The sequence below is a fragment of the Aedes aegypti genome, chromosome 1 (assembly GCF_002204515.2).
Source record: "Aedes aegypti strain LVP_AGWG chromosome 1, AaegL5.0 Primary Assembly, whole genome shotgun sequence".
Lineage (NCBI taxonomy): Eukaryota > Metazoa > Arthropoda > Insecta > Diptera > Culicidae > Aedes > Aedes aegypti.
In genome coordinates this window covers 243,271,802-243,288,760 of record NC_035107.1, presented here as the reverse complement: position 1 = coordinate 243,288,760, position 16,959 = coordinate 243,271,802, and the positions used below count along the sequence as shown (strand labels likewise).

General features: G+C 35.1%; 1 long non-coding RNA gene across 1 annotated transcript; it reads right to left on the bottom strand.

Annotated features, from left to right (window-relative positions):
- Window positions 1-14,763: 14,763 nt before the first annotated feature.
- On the bottom strand, window positions 14,764-15,044 carry LOC110674648. The gene is made up of 2 exons (XR_002499065.1): window positions 14,940-15,044; window positions 14,764-14,877 (listed from the first exon to the last, which is right to left on the bottom strand). It is a non-coding gene; the product is annotated as an uncharacterized LOC110674648 (long non-coding RNA).
- Between the last annotated feature and the right edge of the window lie 1,915 nt (window positions 15,045-16,959).

The window sequence follows — 16,959 nt, the reverse complement described above, 5'->3', positions numbered from 1 at the left end:
AGATCACGATAAAAAATAACTTCATCGGTTGTCTATCCATTATCCAAGGAATGATATCTATAGGTTTTGAGTTCAAGATAATTTTTTTAAGGAGAAGATGAATCGAAGCCAAACTTCAAATTTTTAAGAGCATAAATCTGCAGATCCAAACACCCGATTGAGCTGGAAACCTAATCGATTGGTCACCTTCTGAGTGACCAATCTATTAAGTTTTCAGCTTAACTGGATGTTTGGTTCTCCGGATTTGTGCTCTTGAAAATTTGTGATTTGATTTCGATACATCTTTCCATTAATTTAAGCAATTCATTTAAAAAAAATCAAAATAAAACATTCGCAGTACTTCCGTTAGGTTCTATTCAGGTTCAGAAGTAGGTAAGTATGAGTACTTTCTTTCTCTCATGACTTCAAACATAAAATCGGTATGAACAAAGTGGTATATTTTTTGGCAAAGTTTCATAATTGAAAAAATGAAGAATAATAGATTGGTAGCAAAGTTGTAGCATGTAGCAAAACACAAAAGTTTAGTGGAAGTACATTTTCTGTTGATCTTTCAGATTTTGAGATAAATGTTTTAGATTAAGCAAAACAAAAATTAACGGCCATTACTTCTGAATTTGTAAAATCATAAAATAATCAGAAATAAATACATATCCAAAGCAAATATAAGATACCACTAACATACCATTTAAATATATCTTCAAATAACTGAATTTTACCCAACAAAAGCTGACCATTCCAAAAGCTGCAAATGAATTCCGTAACGTTATCATTCTAGAAAAAAAAATCTAAAATTCCAACGATATTTTATGAAACCTTTTCTAAAAAGACATCAAGGTCCTTGTTCTTGTAAATCCTTCGAGTACCGGTAACGCAAAAAGGTTACAGTGTGACTGTATTGGTCAGGCTGGCACCGGAAGTCCACTCCGGGACGCGATCCCACTACTGCTTACCGCGGAGACTTTTAGCTGCTGGTTTTCACCCCTCGCTCGGTTCATCTCTCTTTAGCCAACCTGAATGCATCGGGCTCCCCCATTGCACCCATATTGACGGTCAGCTTAGTGCGGACGTCCCGTCAACATGGACTTACCCGGCACACAGTGGACCCCAACCTCAAATCAGTCCGTAACCCGACCCGTGAGCAGCCACGTTACAGGAGACGCCACGCTCCCAGTCGAAGAGAGTGGCGAGAAAACGTCGCTATCAGCAGTGCCAATACGATCGAAAAAAGTTTCTGCTTCGTTGAGTTGAATGTAGGCAGCTATCGAAACACTGGTAGCTCTGCCAAAGTTAATCGCTTGATAAAGTAATGAAAATAAATAGATAGGTATGTAACTAGCATATAGATTAAATTAGATTGGAAATAACACGAACCTAAATCAATATGTAGGGTGGGTGTACCCTTAGAGTAAAGTGGGGCAAAAGTTCGAGTGGGGCAAGAGTTTTTTTAAGATTTCTAGCTCAAATCAAATCAATACTTAGAAATGTCATGGTGGTTCTAATGCTATTCAAGTAAGAGACTTACACTCCAAATATCATAAAAATCGATTGAGATTTGGAAAAGTTATGGCTATTTGTTGTTTTTCGACGTAAATATTGTAATATTTGGTCAAACTTTCGATGCATGGAACCAAATGAAGATAAAATATTTTTCAATATTTTTTATAAGGGCGTTTCTAGGCCTATCATAAGGATGCGTTGACGTGGATTAGTTTTTCCATAAATAGTTGGAATCAATTTTTGGCCCATAGCGGGGCAAAAGTTCGAATCTGCGGGGCAAAAGTTCGACCCATGTATAAACCCACGGAAAATTTTTCAAATTTCCTGAAATCTACATATTATCTTCAAATTTAGCGAAATTTGCCTGATCGTGCGAAAAATGTCACAAAAATTTTACATTTCCCTTAGTTTTGCGAAAAACTGCTATTTTTTGGGTGTATTACAATTAACCCTGTTTTGGTCATTTTTTGATGAAAATTTAGTGTGTATTTTTCGGCAAACATAAGTTTACGGCTGGTAGAAAGTATGCCTGGCATAAAAGTATTGATATTTTGTGTTTTAGCCAACGAACTTTTGCCCCACACTAGATTCGAACTTTTGCCCCACCGGTGGAGCAAAAGTTCGAATAAGACAATCAATTTTGAAACTTTTATAACTAAAAATGGGTAAATATTTTGACACAAGTTTGTTCAGCAAAATTATAGCCAATATGTTGAAGGTTCGCTGTATGGTATTTGTTTTGTTTCATCTGCTATTATTTTCCTGGAAACTTTGATTATACCACTAAGGTCGAACTTTTGCCCCACCTTACTCTAGTAGACGATTCCCTGTAGTAGCACTAGTCGCTAGTCACAATCGTTGCAAAATATTGTTTGCCATGAAGATTAGAAGCAATTTATCTAAGTACCATTAATTCAAAGCTCGATTTTGGCCAGAAATAATCGAAATAAGAAAATACCATGCATCTTTAGCAGCGATATTGTTCCTATAGTAATACTACTATCATTACTAGCAATTTAGTCTTTTATTATAATACATAAAAACAAAATTATTTTATGCGTCAATCACAAGCTATTCGTCTATTCCCCAATAAAAAAATATAAAAGTTTTGTAAAATACGATTTTGATTTATGTTTTGCTTGCCTAATGAGGCTAGAGATTCTATAGGAACAGAACTTAGTGGCTGAAGCGATATTAACCCGTTAACGCCCAAGGTATCTCACAATTGGAATTCAGCTCCGTTTTTGTTATTCATAGTCGTATTCCCATATATTGAACCTTATTTCACCAAAAAATTTCAAGTCTTTGGTGGGGATCCAAAAAAATTCTTGAAAGTGTGTCGTCCATATCTAGTTGTTCTATAAGTTTATTTTCGAGATTAATCAAAAATATTTTCATGCTCTCCGACCCATTACAATGTAAACCAGTTGAAAAAAAACTGCAGGTGAGGGGTAATTCATAAACTACGTCCCGTACAGAAGAGGAAGGAGGGGGTTACAAGCAAACGTAACTACCCATATAAAAATTGAAATCCATACAAAAAGTGTGATATAGAGGAAAATTGAGGAGGATGAATATGGCAAAACTTTGCGTGACGTAATTTGTGGACGTACCCTGATAAAGAAATTGCAACATAAAGAATCAAAATTTCAGAAGCGAAAGATACATGCCAGAACTAAATCATTTAGTGACTTCAATTCAATTTTCTGCTCTTCCACGTAAGTAAGATACAGACATACATACATTTCTATACATGTATGTAGTTGATTATTTATGTTTACCATTTGTAAATTCAATCAAGAATATTGTGCTTTGCTAAATGGATTATTGGGAAAGTTGTGTATCGCACTTCGAAGGTCACCAAGCAGTGGTTCCAAATATGTTTCCATACAAATGAATTCATACTCAAAGTTCTTCAAATGTACATTTACGCGACAAATAACACTGGTTTTTCTATCCAAATGCAGATTTGCACTTGACTGCATCATTGCCACAATTAATTACAATCGAACAAGCCTATTTCAAGTGGCTGACATACTTTTACAAATGTTTTACAAGCAAGTTTTCGTGAAACAAATAAAACAAACAAAATAGCAACCCTGCTGAGAGCACATGCTTTTGCTGAAACGTAAACAATTTTCGTTGACGCGAAACCGATTCACTGCCTTTTCTTGCCCGCCAACGGCGTTTGACGTTTGCGCACTTATGAACCCGCCCGCACTTCTGAAGTGCGGGGTCCAATAAGGTGGGAACTACGCAATATAGTTGTTGACAACTCTGAGGTTTAGTCAGAGCCGTAGCGTGGCCTCACGGCATCGTTGGCGTACTGCCATTTGAGCGCCGCTTATTGGAGGATTCCTCGATTACTTTTTTCAAATCGACGTAAGTAACTTTCATATGGTTTTGAGAAAATTAATTCAGAAGAATCACAACCTGTCTTTTAAAACTGTTTTAAAATTAATCAACTTTTTAATTTTTTTTCGCCGTGTACATCGCTTAAATTTTGCATACATTAAGCTCGCGTTCAAAAACTAGGGAGTTCCTGTTATTTCCCACAAAAAAATTATTACAAAATGATAAGCCGATTTATTCAGTTACTTTCGACGTTTTTCTACCAGTGTAAAATCGGCTCAAGTAGTGTTTTGTTTTGATTCGTGGTTAAGTCACTTTGTCTCTCCATACAGCGGGCGGCGAAAGTAGTGGTTAGGTTGCGAAAGTTGAGAATCTTATTTTCGTCGTTTTGTAAATCCGGAAATTAAACGTTTTAAATGTGAAAAATCGAGTTGGTTCAGAGCGCAACGTGTAGAATTTCGTCTGCGAAACACGTAGAATCGATAAAGTAAGTTTGTATACTTTTTTGACTTGAGTCTGTTAGAATAAGTTTTCGAGATTCAGTGTTTTCATTTCACCAGAGATGTATTATAATGAAAATTTTATTCGAAATTTTAGCACGACTTCTCTGAAAATAGTTTATTAAAGTCCTCAAGGGTTATCTATGATGAGGCTATTTATTACAAATTCAAATACCTACTTCATTGAGTAATTGTTTGAACTTTTATAAAGAAAAATGCTCCACAAGTTTTTTTTCTTCTGGAGAATTTATTGACAATTTGATAAATTTCAATGGAGTGCTGAATACCGTTTTGATTCATATTACGGACAGCTTCCAATTACGGACACTGTACTTTGTATGGGTAATATTTCACATAAAATCGTTCTAAACACGTTTTGGCAATGATTTATTTTTATTCGCGAATTTGTAAATTTTGGTTTTTGATTTTTATAATTTTTATTTTTGAACATCCCCATCTTTTTTATTTTTTCTTGAAGCCTCTGCTGATTACTTTTTTCAACAATAATAAAAATTTAAGTACTTTTGAAAATATTAAATTCTTATTTTTTTTCTGGAACATATTTTGTTTTCCGTGTAACTGACGGAAAAAGAGGTTTGAAATTATTTTTATACCGAAGAGTCTGATTCTTCTATGATAGGTTGTGGTAGAAAATTATAAAAGGTACGATTTTTTGTATTACACGTTAAATTAACCCCAGACATTTGTAAATTACAAAAGAATACAATTTTCAAACATTTTTCAAAAATACAAAAAAGTTTCAAAAGTCATAACAAACTTTCCTTATATGCATAACTAGAGCCAAGGTTTAGGCCAAAAATAAAATCATTTTTATTTCCGAGCTATAAAAAATTACACAAAATTCTAAAGTGTACCCCATCTTAAGGCGGGGTTGGGTATTAGAGGGTTAATGCTCAACTGCCTTAGGTATCTTTTCAGTGGTTTGTCGATTTCAATTAATGATTTGACTTTTCTATCTATGGTTTCCATGAGCTGTTCGGAATTTGAATCAAAGTGTACGGAATATGAGGCAAAAGTATCCGAAGGCCGGCTTCAAAGGCACGTTCATTACTAATAGGACTATTTTTTAAGTTTTACAAAATTGAAAATAAGTTTGATTTTTAGTTAAGATCTAAAGGTAATTATATTCTCTAAAAACATCATTAAAAATGGCAGAATGGGATCGACAGGCAATTTCTATCATTATTCAATATGTTGATTTTGTTTTTAATTTTAATAGAATTTGTAATGCCATACTCACGCACTCTTCAAATATATTTACCTTGTTCGATTATCTTGATTTTCCTCATTACACATAACGATTCATGTATGTATAATCACACTATCACCACACATATAATTGTAAATAAAGGAGAAATAAAGTTAGTGTTAAATTGATGGTCATACAGAACGGTTCGTTTGGTCAGTATGCGGAAGAAAATCCAGTAAAATCCTCTCTGTTGGCAAAGTCCAGCTTGCTTTCATTTCGTGGTTGCTTTGTCGTTAATATCAACCCACCAGACCCTCACCATAGCATCCATAGCTCGGAGAACCAAAGGCTTGCTCCCAATCAGGTACGTTTTCGTTTTTTATTTTTTTTTTCATAAAATCAACTTTTATCAATGATTGTAAATCTGCAAAATACTGCCCATGTTACGAAAATACTAAATAAAAGGGTCTTCACTACTGTTCTCATTTTTTATATAAAACAATTCTCTTATAATCCATTCTGTGAGAATAAAACTCAAGATTTATCCAGAATCTTGGTTTTTATTTTATGAAGCGTCAGCCCTAAGTCTCGTGAGAATACCATTCTAAATTGTATGTATGTAGGTAGCCACCAATCCTTGCTTGAGTCTTGCTCTGCATGCGGCTCCACTCAACAGTAAGGTCAAATTTTATTACCAATCTGCATTCAACATATCGCTGTATGAAGGGCCAAAAGGGGGGTGGCGGACCCGTAAGTAGAAACACTTACGCGAAACCCGCGGGAAATAGAGAATCTCCTTCCAGCCATATGATCCAACAGATTGAGTATTAGAATTTGCAATACTTGTCGAGCTTTCCACGGAAAGGTTTGTTAGAAGAAGGGCGCGTCAAATCTTTTACAACTGTTGGAGAGAAAAGTACTAGACGCGAACGACTAACACTTTTCCTCCTGACTCCGATTGGCACTCCACTTCATTGTCCAGTTGTAAATTCAATGATGCCCTGATGCTCCCTCCCTTCCCAAAACATGATAAATTCAATTATAGTGATTCGTGAGAATACCATTCTAAATTGCCAAAAAAAACATTTTTGCTTAAAATTCTGTAGAAAACTCGCCTAGAAATTTATGAGAACCAAGATTTTCTCGTGGAATTTATGTGGTTTGTGTAAGAATCGTCTTAAAAAAACTTATATTAATAAACCCAATTGCCTTATTTTAGGCACTTGGTGAGTACACAAAGCTAAACTGAAATTGGGTTCTTTAATGTTGAAAAAGTTACAATTTTGGTAGTTTGATCGAAAGAGCACAATTTTCTAAATTTAACACCATTTTATTGACATTCGTTTAGTTTGTGATTTATAAATATTTATTTTCTTTAATTTATATTACAAGGACAGTGCATAAAGTAGTCTACCAATATTTGCAGGAATTGAAAAGTTTTCACTAAATTTATATTTAAAAGTCCAAGAATTTCTCTGACAAATTTATAATTTACTATACCTTTAGCATGTTTTGAGATGATTTCAACATATTTTTCCAAGAGCGATTCAGAAACAGTTTCAGGTTTTCATTTTTATGTCTACAATTTTTTTTTAGAAACAGTGACTTCCTAAGTCCCCTATTATATATGAATCTTTTTAAAATTTTATCATGTTTGGCTTCCTTTTAAGGCTGCGCCCTTAGCGGAGGCTGAACCGCACGCTACTGGGTATTGTAATAATCAACAATAATTACGAACATCATATTTTGTTTTCTGTGTAGAAAATTCTATAAGAATTCGGCCAAGAAATCGCAAGGTTCCAAAAAATATATACTATAGCTAACCAAAATTTTACCTGTTCGTATAAATTCGCGCGCGTAGATACGGACGTCAAAATTGTTCGCGCTTTTTTTTCTGCTGATCATTGTTTTATTGCGATTTGGAGTGCGTCTTTGACACGATTTTTTATCCTTTTCATTTCTAATAAAATTTACGCCTGGAAAAGAGTGGCTCAAGCAAGCGAATTCGGTTTTCACGTTGCTGGAGTGAATTTTTATGTTTGAATCGTGTATAGCTGCTCAGTCACGGATGGATAATTACCCTGGCGAGCCGCTGCATGCTTTTATCTTAAAGCTAAGTATTCTGTTTCGCTCAAGAAAAGTAAAGAAATTTCTTGACTGAATGGGTCAAGAAATTTTATACAGAGCGCCCTATTTAAATTGAGATTTCTACTCAACTGCGTACTGCGATCAAAGAAATGTGATTTTCTTGACCATTTTTTGGAACCTATTTTCCACGCATCGAGATAGGCGATTACTTTACTTGTCAACAGCAAACCAGCCTTAAATGTTGAATTATGATGATGTATTTATATAACAGTCACGGTAAGTGTCGACAAAACAAAACTCTTGATCATGTTTGACATAACATATCTTTCATTTAATCTATTTTTTGTGCATACAAGTGTACATTGAAGATGGAAAGACTTCCAAGCTACATAAGTTGGTTCCTTGTGCAACTTCAATTCAATCTTGGTCAATCACGGAGTACGAATTATACGGTAATCAATGGTTTTGCTTATGGGGGATTTTTTAATTATCGGACGATTTGGGCCGTAGGTTCTCCGATTTGCATGAAATTTTCACCAGAGGTAGAGCTTGTGGATACATAACCAAAAGTGAAATTCAAAAAAATTATAGTGGCCTATTTTCCCGGAAAACTCTAGATGGAATTTCACGATTTTCCTATATACCTCAAACTTTAAAAATTCATATCTCCTGAACTATACATCGTAGAACAAAAGTCTCCTCATGAAATCGAAAGAAAATTTCCTCAGCAATCTATTAAAAATATAAAAAGAAAAACATTTACTGGGAAATTTTTCACCATGGAGAAAATTGTCGAAAAAATAGCGGATAAACTATCGTCTGTATCATACAAATTTTTCAAAAAAATAGTTTTTGTTTCATAAATCCATACACTAACTTTCGTTCATAGACGCCAAAGTGGTATTTTTTACCGTTTAGGAGACATAACTGAAAACCCGATGACCACCCGCACGCTTCCCATAGGAAAATGTATTCTATTATGCGCCTAATAACCATGCGCTAACGGCGGCAGTAACTTACACGCATTGTAAGTGTAACGCAGTAAACCATCCTTCCCTTTGCAGTCAGAAGAAGCTTTTCGTTAGACGGAGCACTCTCCATTGGTCTGTTGGGTTGTTTCCTTTCGATTTCACAAAAAGAATTTTGTTCTACGATGTATAGTTCAGGAGATAAGAATTTTTAAAGTTTGAGGTATATAGGGAAAGCGTGAAAATTCATCTAGAGTTTTCCGGGAAAATAGGCCACTATATTTTTTTGAATTTCACTTTTGGTCATGTATCCACGAGCTCTACCTCTGGTGAAAATTTCATACAAATCGGAGAACCTCCGGCCCAAACCTGACCGATAATTTTAAAAAATGCCCTTATAGCTAATTTATATTTTACCTGGATAACTAAAAAACGTTCAAGGATTTCAAATTTTATCCTGTAATTCTGCCCATTTTTAGGTAATTACGAACATTTTTAGGTATAGTACAAATGTAAGGAATTTCTGACTTGAATAAGTTCTAAATTAATCATGATTAAATTGTAAATTTCCAGCAAAAAATGTTCATGAAAATAACGTCTCAATGAATTATTTTAGTGAAATTTGTAACAAAATGCGATAAAGAGTTACGAAAGTAAATCAGTGTCTGGCAGATGGAATTTCAGTACACATTTCTGAAGAAAATCCAAACAGTATTACACACTCAATCACGATTTGCTTGTTCGGTATTTGTTTATACTGGGTACGAATTGTAAATCATGAAAAATACCGAACTTTCAGCATTTTGATTGAAAACTTCTGACGTTCAGTAATAATTTTTACTCTTTACTGAACTACGATAGCTGTCAGACCCAATTTTGCAACATTACCGAACAGGCCGAAAAATCCGTTAAAATTATTTCCGACTATTCAGTAGTTGATGATTTTACACACTCAATCTGTTCGGTAAAAATAACTGGGTTTTGGAACTACCAAAAAAGTCAGTAAACTAAAAAAAAAAATGTCAGAAATCTAAAAACAGAGATTTTTTACTGAAATTTTGCAGAGAGCTTTCTTTTTATATCATACATCGATAAAAAATAAAATATGGTGAGATTTGCTGTTCAATTACGCGTGGTGACAGTTTTCATTTTACTGACTTTTTCGGTAGTTCCAAAACCCAGTAAAATTTTACCGACCCCAGTAATTTAATCTAAGTGTGTACTGACTTGTCAAAATCAAATCAAAACAAACTGATGCGCATGCGGGAAAGTGTCAAATGAGAATCTCCTACTGTAAAATCGTCCGGCGCCGGGAGACACGGCTATTGCAACCAAACTTTTCCTGCACCTATTTTGCGCTTTCTCGTGGTAAGTACCGTAAATTCGGGTGAAATTGATCAATAGGGTGAAATTGATCACTGTGTCACTTGATTTTATTTCTTCCTAATGGAGCACAAATATCAATGTAACCTGCAGTGAATGAACGTTGTTTGTCGTAAGTATGTCCAAATTGTGTGTTGTGAAGTTTTTTGCGTTCAAAAATGTTTATTTATATGAAAATAAAGTAAAATTTCAAAATCTTGTACGGTGCAGTGTTGACAAACATCAATAAACTTCTAGTTCTAGACAAGGATTTGGCCATGGTATAATCCTGAAAGTTTGTGAGGCTACTAAAGATATATCCCCAAACTAGATTTCATAACCAAAACTCGTACGAATTCGTTGATTTGGTTGATATAATTGAATTTCTGTAATACATCAAGAAATTCCTTAGGAAATTGCATACATTTAGGCGTTTTCTGCGTTATTCTTGAAATTTAAACATTCATTATTTCTATAAATATTGTATTGTTAAGAATTTGGCAAGCATATTCGGATTCAGGGAGCTCAAATTTATTATGTAAAGTTGTTTTGAAAACTAACAATAATGGCATTGATAAGTGATCAATTTCACCCCGAAATAAGATCTCCCGATTTTTTATTTTAGAGATATTTTCTAGCACTAAAATTACATTTGTTAGAAAATTTCGGTACTTGAGTCAATGAGGCTCACCTTCATACTTGTTTTCCTGCATTCAATTGTTTGGCATTGTCAACATTATAGAAATCAGACAAGAAAAACCTTGAAAAGTGATCAATTTCACCCGAAATTACGGTAGTAGAGATGGTCGGGTTTCACATTTTTCAAACCCGAACCCGACCCGTACCCGACTTATTTTATTCCTTCAAACCCGGACCCGACCCGAACCGGAAAAATGTTCGCTGTTCAAACCTGAAACCCGAGAAAGTTTTCTAAGAAAAACCCGAATAGAACTGGAGTTTGAAAATATGATAAATTCATCGTTTCTGATGCATAGGGAAGCTTTCCGATTGTTACTTTGTGAACAATTATCCCCAAACCCGACCCAAACCCGGCTAAACCCGACTTTTTTCAAGCCCGAACCCGACCCGTACCCGATATTTGTTTTAACCCGTATAGGCCTGAGTGAAAGTAAAAATTCTAAAACCCTCACCGCTCAGCGAATTCTTAATGGATTCAAATGATTTTTTGTCAGTATACTGGCACACATATCTAGTTTCTAGAAGTGGACAGAGGAATTCAGAAATATTCTTGTGGCCGGAGTTATTCCGGTGGATCACTGGGTCATGTCGGGTGAGAAGGGTACTGTGCGTTTGTGCCCCTGAAGGTAGGCAAATTACAAATCACAGATAATTTCCGGGATCGGCTATAATGCGGCCACTACATGACGGAGTTTTAAGAAAATTGCATCAGTGTAAACCTTTTGAGAAATGATTGAATTGGAAAACTATGAGTTTTACATTAGATTAGTCATACAAATGACCATTTTCGGGTCCCGGGACGCCACAAACTTATGATAAATTGGCCAATTTGTATCTGAACATCTGTGCCAAGCTTATGAGAACGCATTTTAGTGCACAGTTATGTTTGATTTCTACTTTTCGAGAGTTGAAACGGTTTAGTATCCAACGAATCTACATCTGGTTTATCCGGGCATTACGTCCGAATGGCCACATCAGGTATATTTTAAACGGTGCAAAACTATTAATTTGTAATGTTGAATATTAGATCTTAATGAATTATGCAAATGAAAATGATTGTCATTGCAAATAAATAAATGTTATTTGGCATGTCCCAAAAAATAGCCCTTTTTTACCCGACTTGACCCAGTGACCCACCGGAATAACTCCGGCCACAGGAGTATTTCTGAGTTCCTCTGGCCACTTCCAGAAACTAGATATATGGGCCATTAAACTGACAAAAAACATTTGAATCCGTTAAGAATTCGCTGAGCGGTGAGGTTTTCAGTATTTTTGCTTTCACTCAGGCCTATACGGGTTAACCTTCAAACCCTACCCGAACCCGAACCCGAAAAAATAAATATTTTCAAACCCGAACTCGTCGGGTTTTGAATTCTGCAATGTAATATTCAAGTAATAAATTAGAGTAATCCGATAAAATTGCTGTAACCAGAGCAATCAAACAGGTTACAGTGTGTTGGCACATATTGGTCATGAAGGCACCGAAAAAAAATGAAATCTTCGGCAAAGTTGTAGTGGTTCACAAGATACAAAAGTTTGTTAAAGACACTTTCTGTAGGTATTTTATATTTTGAGATAAATTGTATATTATTTTACAAAAATCAAATTCTGAATTTGCATTATTTGTTTAGTAAGAAAAAAAACAAAGTATATCTTAAGTACTATTGAAATAATATTTAGCTTTTGATAACTGAGCCTTAAGAATTTGAACATTTAGTTTTAAAAATCCAAAAGTTGCAAGGATATCTCCAATTGTGTAATGTACAGTCGACTCTCCACATCTCGATGTTCTACATCTCGATATCTCTCCCTATGTCGATGATTTTTCCGGTCCCTTCATTCTGCATACATTTTCACTCTCCATATCTCGATATCCTCCTTATCTCGATATCTCCCTATCTCGATGTGATTATCGTTCCCGATTTTCTCTCCGTATGTCGATATACCCATTATCAAAGGTTACTAGACTAGATTTAAGAGATTCAAAACAATTTGCGAAGACGAAATGACATCTGTTTGTTTTTGATTTTCCTAGTAACGGAGTGATTTTCAATGTAGTATTCATTAAAAATTTGTTCTAGGTCTCGATCTCTCCCTATCTCGATGGTCCCTTCGATATCGAGATGTGGAGAGGCGACTGTAATTATTATAGAAGAAAAATTATCATGAAACCTTACTAAAAAGAAATCAAGGTTCTTTGTTCTTGTAAATCCTTCGGGTACCGGTTATGCAAAAAGGTTACAGTGTGACTGTATTGGTCAGGCTGGCACCGGAAGTCCACTCCGGGACGCGATCCCACTACTGCTTACCGCGGAGACTTTTAGCTGCTGGTTTTCACCCCTCGCTCGGTTCATCTCTCTTTAGCCAACCTGAATGCATCGGGCTCCCCCATTGCACCCATATTGACGGTCAGCTTAGTGCGGACGTCCCGTCAACATGGACTTACCCGGCACACAGTGGACCCCAACCTCAAATCAGTCCGTAACCCGACCCGTGAGCAGCCACGTTACAGGAGACGCCACGCTCCCAGTCGAAAACAGTGGCGATCGGAGCAATTCACACTTGGTATGATTCATGTTCGAAATGCATTGCTTGAGAATCACTTTGTAAGAAATGGGTATCTTGTTAGAATTATGATTGACCGTTAGCGCTTAAGATCCTAATAAGAATTCTACTGTACATTCTTCTAACTGTTAACTGCCGCATAGTGAAAGTTCTTATTCGAATATCTAAAAATAGAATAAAGCAAAGAGAAACCTCCAAAGTGTGTTCATTTCGTATCGCACTACCACCAGCTGCATGATACCAGATGAATGGAGGGGAAAAATCGTGCGCTCGTATGAATGCCGCAAAGGTGTAATAAAACTGATTGCCATATGCACGGTGTGTCTGGTAGAACAATATTATTACAAAAAAAATAGGCATCGCCATTCTTTCACTATTTGGGCTGGCAACCGTGAACAAAACAGCAAATTTGAAAATATCTGTAATTGTATCCAGGCAAGGGGCTGGTGTAGTGGGTGTCTGGCCAAATATTTCCAAATTTTTGTATGGACAATAGACCACAAGGGGTCTCAGATGGGGTCTGAAAATAATAAAAAAAACAGCTACGTAATTTATGGACAGCCTGTAACAAATATGCATTTCAATAAGCTGCTATCAAAAACAGCTTGTACAGTGAGAATGCTGATTAGTAGCTGACAGATTTTGAAAAGTAGAACGTATTCTAATTCTACAAATCTACCCGCATAAATATGAACCATATTTGTACTGTATCCGAAACTCTCCCCAACAATTTATAACAATATCTAAACAATTCCATATAACGCCAAAAATAACAATATGCCTACCGTATCATGAATGGTTTTAACAGTTTGGGGAATGGTTATTGGACAAAGTACAGTATGGGGAATAGGCGGTTAAGTTATGTAACCATTCAAAAACGCGATTTTCCCGAACAATTTTTTGCCGTTACAATTTGCCCAATTGTCCATATACCATCCATTTATTAATCAATTTACTGTAAAGGAAACAGTTTCAAAATAGTGGAACTGTAAAGTTTGAATGAAACTAAATAATGTATGTGTAATAGTATGTTTACAGTGTGATATGGTATATTTACCGCAAATGATACTGTTCCTTTATGTTTATATTATAAGCAATGAAAAATAGTATTGCAAATTTTGTTTTATTTTTTATTATTTTACTTTGGCATACACATTTTATTCCTCCATGACCTGAATAACTGAGGAAGTTACATAAATTGCCTTTAGGGCATGTTCACAAATTTCATAACGCTAAAGGAGATGGATGGGTGTCCTTGAAATGTTACAGGTCATACAAAATTCGTAAAATATTCATACAAAAAGCGTTACGAGGGGGTGGTAAGGTATCGAAAATGACCATTTTCGACGTTATGAAATTTGTGAATGAACCCTTGTTGGATTTTCATGCGCTACTTTTAAAATCTTTTGCACTTTGTCACTATTATACTGATCCTCACGGATGTGGGCGTTCGAAATGAAAACCGGAGAAAACATCGGATTCGTCTGATTTGCCTTCTCTCCCTGGTTCTGGCTTGAGTCTAGTCCTTGCGAACATTGGAGAATAAATGTTCGTCTTCTGCTGTCCGGGAACTTGCCGAAACTTCCATTCCGGCCCTTCGTCAACGGAAAATGACTGCTGTGGGAGAGAATGAAAGCTTTTACAAAACAGAAAGAAATTATAAGATATAGAGGAAATATTAAAGCATGAAACACTTACCAATGGATTACGATCAATCACAGATTTTGAAGATTCGTTCAGATCGCTGGATTAACAACGGATTCTTTTCACTCTAGTTTCTGCTAGCAAAACATACACTGTAAGACCAAAGTACTCTTTAATGGGTAAAAAAGTACCCATTATGAGAGAAACTAGTTTAACTCATAAAAAGAGTAAAGGGCCTGTACTCTTTAAAGAGTAAACGGCTTGTACGTCAGATCAACGAGTGAATTTTACCCATTATCCAAAAAATATATTTTGGCAAACAGAGTAAAATTTACTCTTTTTCGAATATGAAAATTCAATTTAATTCTATTATTTTTTTTCGTATATAAAATAATCAACTAAAGAAACTTTATTCTATTAATTATTTTTATTAATTTAAACAGTTACAATACATCATTGTTCATTTGCGAAAGCATAATTGCCTGATTAATTTTGATGTTACTAGGTTGGTAAACGGGACAGCTGCTACTGGCGATTTCATGCACCGGGGCATGCAAACGGGATGCATATGATAGCAAAAGTATCCTGTAATATTTAATTGTTTCCTTATAATCAGAATACGACAGGGGAAAAAAATATACCTACTATTGATTTATCCGAATTAACAAATACTTATTTCAGTTATGACGGCAAAAAACTTGAAAGTGTGTCAAACATTGCTCCATTAAGAACTATTACAAATCTGCAAGATTTTTTTCACCCATTATAGAGTAAGGTCATGGAATTTGAAAAAGGGCAAAAAATACCCTTTATTCGAAAAAATAAAGTACCCGTTAATTTGACGTTTCCATACATCAGTAAATAATGGGTATTTTTTCCACATTAAAGGGTACTGCTGAGTTTACAGTGTATACAGAAATAAAACACGCTTAAAACCATTTACACATATTTAAGTTTTACTTGGCTTTTAAAAATATATATATTATTCAAATCATTTGATTTAAAACATAAAAAAACATATAAGACCACCATAAAAAAAATCTTTGTTCCTCATTTTTCATCGAAATGTGTGATGCCATGAAATAACTTTTAATTAATAATTGCGTGAAAGCTAAATAGCATGTGTGTTAATTTTTAGGCGTGCCTAACAAATTGATGAAAATTTTCCCACACATATCAATGCGTTCAACAGTTTGCCAAACTGTTAAAAATAGTAAAATATAGTTAAATGCAAGTGTGTAAGTGATGTTCGCCTCATAAACACAAAAACCATTCGACGAACATTGCATAAACGTTTCCACTATTTTCCACAAATTTACATCCCCGTATTGTTCAACAATATCTGAGCTTTCAAACATATTGTCACTATTTGATTTGATTTAGTCAAGCTGTTCTTTACAGTATACAGCTTCGGGTTCCTTATTGTTTTACAACATAACAACTGTTCGCGATACGCTAACCATTTCAGTTGGAAGACATTTGTGGTTTTGACTATAAGACAAATTGTATTTTTCTATGCGGGTAAGCAGTCAAACTGTTTCGATGCGGATTTATACACAACACTTGCTTCGAGTTCCCGGATTCAAAGACAGAACTTGTTTTATTATTTCAACGATTTGGTCACCGGATATTGGTTCCAGTTGAGACCTTGATGGAATTTTTCCAAAATATCATGCACCGATATCTTTTGAAGGCTTAAAATTCATGATTTGCCAACCACGGATTGTAGTGAGGATCGCTCGACTCCACCTGATGTGAGAAACGGGCGATGTTCCGTTGTTTCATTCGACGAATTCCATCCAGAATGAGTCGAAAAAAAAATAAAAATCGAGCTCGATAGTCTTCGATTTGGATTAAATTTTGCACATGTTTTTGGTATGGTAGAATAAGCGTTTTCCATAGAAAAAATGATCATTTTGACTCAAGTGTAACTTTTGAAAATGGCCTATAAGTTTTTGCATGCAACTTATTTGAAAAATTATAACTCCGGAACTGTTGATTTTAGAGAAAAATGTTCTATGGAGAAGTTGTAGTGAACCGTTTGAACTATAAGAAAAAAATATGCACTGAGAAA